General features: G+C 42.9%; 1 non-coding gene across 1 annotated transcript; it reads left to right on the top strand.

Moving 5' to 3' along the window:
* The first annotated feature begins 6795 nt into the window (after window positions 1-6795).
* Window positions 6796-6902, top strand: LOC115032577. Its single transcript, XR_003838222.1, has one exon. It is a non-coding gene; the product is annotated as a U6 spliceosomal RNA (small nuclear RNA).
* Window positions 6903-7229: the final 327 nt, after the last annotated feature.

Here is a 7229-nt window from a genome sequence, read left to right on the forward strand (position 1 = left end):
GTACTTGAGAAGTGTAAGTAGGAGGCAGGAGGATTGTGAGTTCCAGGGCATCCTTCCTAAGCTACAAAGCCAGACTCTTGCCTTAAAACAAACATACAAGCCGGGTGGTCTAGCTGGACTCATTTAGTCTTCAAGCTTCGGTTTGAGTGAGAAACCTTGTATCAATATACATAAGGTAGAGAACAATGAAGACAGACAGCCCACTTCAGGTGCACCCATGTGCACATGAGACAAAATAGAGTGACAGAGGCAGGTGGATCTCCGAGTTTGAGGCCAATCTTGGTGTTCAGAGTAAATTTCAGGGCATCCAGGACCACACAGACCCTGTCTCACAAAAACAAACAAACCAAAAAACATTGTCCTCTGACCTCGATATGTGTACTCTGTGGCACATGCCCCTTCATAAACACAATAATAATAATAAAAAAATTAAAAATTGAACTCTTAAAGGAAAGAAAGAAAAAAATTAATTGCAATGCACTGTATCATACCATATTCTCAAACTTCCTTTGTGTGTATGTGTGTGTAAAATGTATACTTTTATGTGTTTGCACGTGCGTGAGTTTCCATGAGTTCAGATGCACATGGGTTCACCTGTGTGTAGAAGCCAAAGGTTGACATGAGCTGTGTACTGGTTAATTTTGTGTCAACTTGACACAGCTGGCGTTATCACAGAGAAAGGAGCTTAAGTTGAGGAAATGCCTCCATGAGCTCCAACTGTAAGGCATTTTCTCAATTAGTGATCAAGGTGGAAAGGCCCCTTGTGGGTGGGACCATCTCTGGGCTGGTAGTCTTGGGTTCTATAAGAGAGCAGGCTGAGCAAGCCAGGGGAGGCAAGCCAGTAAAGAACATCCCTCCATGGCCTCTGCATCAGCTCCTGCTTTCTGACCTGCTTGAGTTCCAGTCCTGACTTCCTTTGGTGATGAACAGCAGTATGGAAGTGTAAGCCGAATAAACCCTTTCCTCTCCAACTTGCTTCTTGGTCGTGATGTTTGTGCAGGAATAGAAACCCTGACTATGACAAGCTGTCTGTCTTCATTGTTCTCTACCTTATGTATATTGATACGAGGTCTCTCACTCAAACCGAAGCTTGACAACTAAATGAGTCCAGCTAGCCCATTTACCTGAGAGTTCTCTGCCCCCTAAGAGCCAGGAGCAGCCCTTGTGTTAATCTAAACTCAGGTCCTTGCTCTTGTCTAGCAAGCACCTCACCCTGGATTCATCTCTCGGCCCCAACATCTTCCTTCCATAGCAATCATAGGTGTACCATCGCACATGCTGAATTTACGTGCTGTGACTTTTCTCTTTATAGTAGGAAGTAGCCCTGTAGACATTTATCTGTCTTATTTAACAATGTAATGTATCCCAAAAGTCCTGAAACGGTGTCAAGCATACAGTAGGTGCTCAACAGAAGCTTAATGTTTGGTTTGGTTTGGTTTTTCCAGACTGGCTTTCAGTGTGCAGCCCTGACTGTCCTGGAACTCACGCTGTAGGACAAACTGGCCTTAAACTCAGTCATGCCACTGCCTCTGCCTCCTGAGTGTTGGGATTAAAGGTGTGCACCACTACCATGTGGCTTTTGTTTTGTTTTGTTTTGAGAGGAGAGTCTCTTTAGGTTGTCCAGTCTGGTCCTGAACTCCCGAGCTCCTGCAGTTCTCCTACCCAAGCCTCTCAAATGCTTGGTTCTAACTGTATAACTACTACTGACACTCACCACTGCCAGACGATCTAAACCAAAATGAATCTAGATTCTCCTTCTCTTATCTTGTTCTTCACAGAATATCTGTAGTTTGTATTGATCCCATTAGTTTCCTAGTACACCCCACCCTAGAGCCAAGCACCCACCCAGCCCCCATCTCTAGACCTTTAAGGAGAGAAAAAATATTTTCCCCTAAGACTATTGGAGACCCCAGCAAGAAAACTAGACACATATGTAGTCAAACTAGTCATGTGCTCTTTGTTTTGACTGGAACTTTAGGAGGTTTTGTTGTTGTTTTAGTTTTTTTGTTTGTGAGTTTTTTTGTGTGTTTATTGGGGTGAGTTTTTTGTTTTGTTTTATTGTTTAGTTTTGCTGCTTACAAAGTAACATTTTGGGCTGGAGAGTTGATTCAGCGATTGATAAAGAGTACCAGCTGCTCTTCCAAAGGACTGGGGTTCAATTCCTAGCATCTACATGGCAACTCAAAACTGATCCAGTTTGGGTGGATCAGGCGCCCTCACACAGATAAGCATGCAGATAAAACAAAAGTAAATTTTGCCTGGCAGTGATGGCACACGACTTTAATCCCAGCATGAAGGAAGCAGAGGCAGGCAGTTCTCTGTGAGTTCGAGGCCAGCCTGGTCTACAGAGCTACAGCCACAGGCTGTACAGAGAAATCCTGTCTCAAAAGAAAAAAACTAAACAAAACAAGTAACATAAGGAAACTGAGGCAGGAAGATACTGCCAAACTGCCACCAGAGGCTAAGTGTTTCAGGTGTGGCTCTGGCAGGCAAAAAGAACCCATCCTGGCAGAGATGTAAGCAGCCCTGTGTCTCCCAAGCTGTGGTACGGAGGCTTTCCCACTGGCATCCAGGGACCTTTATGCTCCCTCTCCAGTTCTTCTAAAGTACCCCTCTTACAATCAAGACAGTATGATTGGACTGGAAAGATGACTCAGTGGTTAAGAGCATTTGCTACTCTTGGAAGGGATCCAGGTTCAGTTCCTAGCACCCACGTGGTGGCTCACAAACTCCCTGAACCTCCAGTTCCAGGAAATCCAATGCCTCTTCGGGCCACCTGCCATACATGTAGTACAAACAGAGACATGAAGGTAAAACACTCATATGCATGGTGAATAAAAATAACAATAACCAGCCGGACATGGTGGCGCACGTCTTTAATCCTAGCACTTGGGAGGCAGAGGCAGGTGGATTTCTAAGTTCGAGACCAGCCTGGTCTACAGAGTGAGTTCCAGAACAGCCAGGGCTATACTGAGAAACCCTGTCTCAAAAAATAAACAAAACAAACAAACAAACAAAAAACCAGAAACAACTGCACAAAGTTGTCCTCCGACTTCCACATGCATACATGCATGCTGTGGCATGTATCTGCCCCTGAGTGTGTGTACTCACACACACAGAAATAATATAGATAACATTATTATTAAGATGTTTTAAAAGATCAACAAGAGGCTTCAGGAGCCAGAGGTGAAAGATTATGCTTTAAAAGTAATGTATTTGGCCATGAAGATGCACTCCGGAGGCACAGGAAGGCGAATCTCTTTGAATTCAAGGCCAGCCTGGTCTACATTGTAAATTCCAGGGCAGCCAGGGCTCTGTAGAGAAACCTTGCCCCCCCCCCCAAAAAAAAAGGCTGGTGTTTGCTGTCAGGGTGAAGAGGGTGCACCTGTGATAGTCTTCATTGTCAACTTGAGTAGATTTAAAATTACCCAGGAACCATACTGTTTGGTTCTGTTTGCATCTGTGAGAGGTTAGATTTTTGGAGGACACACCCACCCTGAATGTAGATGGCTTTACTCTATGGGCTGGGATTCTGGACTGAATTTTTTTAATGAAGAAAGCCAGTTGAGCATTAACACCCGCTTCTGTCTGCCTCTTGAGTGGGTGGATACAGGGGACCAGCCTTGCTGTCACAATGGATCTGTTCTGTCGCTTGAACCATGAAGCCGAATGCACCTTTTCCCTTTAATCTGTTTCTTCTGAGGCATGTGGTCCCAGAAAGGAGACGGTCGGTATCCAGGGCATGCACGGACCAAGGTTATGAAAGCAGGCATCTGATCTGCTGACAGTGTCTTACACACGCTAGTGCTCTGCCACAGATCTGCACACCAACTCTTCCTTTCCTGAGACCGAGTCGCACTACGTAGGCCTCGGCTGTCCTTGAACTGCAGATTCTCCTGCCTCAGCTTCCAAAGTGCCGAGATTACAAGCACGTACCATCATGCCAGCTAGCAGTTTCTTACAAAGCAAAGCATGGTATAACCTGGCCGGACTACCTAGCCCACAAACAGTGGGAATGCTAATAGCTGTTTTCCCTCTTCCTTCTGCTTTTGCCTGGAAGGTTTTCCAGGAGCTGCTTCAGTGGGGTCAAGCCTTTACTTCCTGTGGTTGTCTACTTTATCTCCCAGGAGGAAGGATAAAGCAGGGATGTCCCCTGGTGACCACTGCGACCCTTTCCAGAGAAGAAAAGTTCTGCTGGCATAGGCATTTGTGTTCTTCCTGAGGCTATAAGGTTAATGACCTGTGACCATTATGCTGCCTTAATAGAAATTCTAGACTTGCAGGTTAAGAGTGTAGCTCAGAGCCGGGCGTGGTGGCGCACGCCTTTAATCCCAGCACTCGGGAGGCAGAGGCAGGCGGATTTCTGAGTTCCAGGCCAGCTTGGTCTACAGAGTGAGTTCCAGGACAGCCAGGGCTATACAGAGAAACCCTGTCTCGAAAAACCAAAAAAAAAAAAAAAAAAAGAGTGTAGCTCAGTAGATTGGTGCTTGCCTAGTATGTGCATGGCCATGGGTTCCATCTCCAGCAGTTAAACAAAACAAAAAGTTTTCCCCCAAATTGTATACACACACATTGACATATTTTTTTCTTTTTTTGCAATCTACTTTAATAAGCGTTCACTCTCTCCTCTTACCTACCACCCACCAGGGGTAGTGGAAGAGAAAAGTTACTAGGATATGGGGGAAATGTTTAGCCATAGTTCTTTGGGGACGAGCTCGGTCTCCTTGAGCAGCTGCAGACCAGTCCTCTAGGCAGGCAGATACCACATCTGAACCAGAAGCTGTACTTCAATCTGGAAGAAACAGAAAGGCTTGCCAACCGGCCTGTGGTCAGGCCACGGAAAAGACAAGCTGCTGGCAGGAACATGAGCAGTTCTCTGGCGAGTTTCTCTCGTCTTTATCACAAGTTGAGCTCGATAATGCTACGTAAGGTGAACCAATACGTGCCTATCATTAGCTAAGACTATCGAGGCAGAGCAAACCAACCAGAGCTCAGTGCTGTCTCCCACTGTCTGTGGGGTCATATTTATACTCTTCCACCATGTGTCCTTTTATGTGGCTGCTACATCCAAACATCCTTTCACCTGTGTCTGCTTCAAGAAAACATTCTTTCATGTGTTTGCTTTAGCAAGACATCCTTTGTGTGCCCCAGCAAAACATCATTTGAATAACTGACTTTCCAAACAAACCAGAAGTTTCCACATCATATATAGATATATCCTTTTTTAAATGCTGAGTGCGTAAAGCATGCCTTTAATCCAGCACTCAGGTGGAGCTCTTTGAGTCTGAAGCCAGCCTGGTTTACTGGGTGAGGAGAGCCAGACCATGCAATCCAACCAATATGAAAAGAAATGTCTTGGTTCTGGGGATAGACCTTAGTGGTAGCATATATGAGGTCCTAGGTTCTGGCCAGGACCTTAATTTCATAGTAGTCTTATTCATAATCATATAAAACTGGAAGCAGCTTTCCACATATGAATGGATAATAAACACATTGCTGGACTTCAACGGATGGGATGTTATTTAACTGATAAAAAGAAATTATCAGACAACTGTGATACTGTGGAAGCTGAAACAGGATGCTCTCCAGCTCAAGAGTAGCCTTGACTGTATAGTTATACTATCTCAAGAACAAACAAACAAACAAACAAAAATGGTCTAACCACAAAAGTTAAGAATTTAGTTGTGCATGGTAACATATGCCTTTAATCCCAGCAATCACAAGGCAAGACACATGGATCTCTGTGAGTTCAAGGTCAGTCTGGTCTACATAACAAGTTCCAGGACAACCAGAGCTATAAGAGACTCTGCCTGGAGAGTAAAACAGTAATAAAAAATGAAAATTAAGAACATATTTCCAAATCAAAGATGGTTATCTAAGCCAGGTATGGTAGTCTATGCTTGCAATCCCAGCACTCAGATGGCAAAAGAATTTTTTTAAAAGATTTATTTATTATATGTGAGTACACTGTAGCTGTCTTCAGACACTGTAGAAAAGGGCGTCAGATCTCATTACGGATGGTTGTGAGCCACCATGTGGTTCCTGGGATTTGAACTTTAGAGGAGCAGTCAGTGCTCTTAACTGCTGAGCCATCTCCTCAGCCTGGCAAATGACTTTTAAGTTCTAGTCCAGTCTGGGATATATGAGACTCTATCTCAAAATAACAATAAAAATAAATAATAAGTGAGACGGACATATATACATACACACAAGCTCTAAAAGACAAATGTATAATTGAGCAATAAAATAAAATATGATGGACCTTAACTCAAAATTTAAAACAAATATCCATGAGTCGATAGGGGTATCAGTAATATAAATAGTTAATGTGTAAATTATCAGTAATATAAATTAATGTGGAAATTATGTATTAGTGGGAACAAACATCCACTACAAAAGACTTCCATGTAGGTGTTCTGTTTTCACGGAGGGGATAAATAGCTGTCCCCCATTTTTTGTTTTATTTTTATTTTACTCTATTCTGTTTTATTTATTTGTTTGTTTGTTTGTTTGCTTGCTTATTTATTTGTTTATTTTGGTTTTTGAGACAGGGTATTTTGTTTTTTAAAAAAGATTTTTAAAAATATTTATTCCTGGGCTGGAGAAGTGGCTCAGCGGTTAAGAGCACTGACTGCTCTTCCAGAGGCCCTGAGTTCAATTCCCAGCAACCACATGGTGGCTCACAACCATCTGTAATGTGGTCTGACACCTTCTTCTGGTGTGTCTGAAGGGAGCAATGGTGATGTACTCATATGCATGAGATAAATAAATAAATCTTTAAAAAAATATATTTATGTGCTCGCTTCGGCAGCACATATACTAAAATTGGAACGATACAGAGAAGATTAGCATGGCCCCTGTGCAAGGATGACACGCAAATTCGTGAAGCGTTCCATATTTTTTCAACAGTTTTCAGCCATGCGCAGACCGTCGTTCTTTGTGTGGGTTGTTCAACTGTGTTGTGCCAGCCCACAGGAGGAAAAGCCAGGCTCACAGAAGGCTGTTCATTTAGAAGAAAGCAACACTAATGAGCTATGAAGTTCCTGAATTTGTGTTTTTCACAGAAAGCCTTATCAACTTCAGTTACTTTACCGAGACAATGTAATTATTGTTTGATTTTATAAAGTCTACAACAATGATCTCCTATTTTGGTGTCGATTTTTCAATAAAGTTTTAATTATGGACCAAAAAAAAAAATATATATATATATATTCCTGTCTATGTATGTA

The sequence above is a fragment of the Mus caroli genome, chromosome 11 (assembly GCF_900094665.2).
Source record: "Mus caroli chromosome 11, CAROLI_EIJ_v1.1, whole genome shotgun sequence".
NCBI lineage: Eukaryota > Metazoa > Chordata > Mammalia > Rodentia > Muridae > Mus > Mus caroli.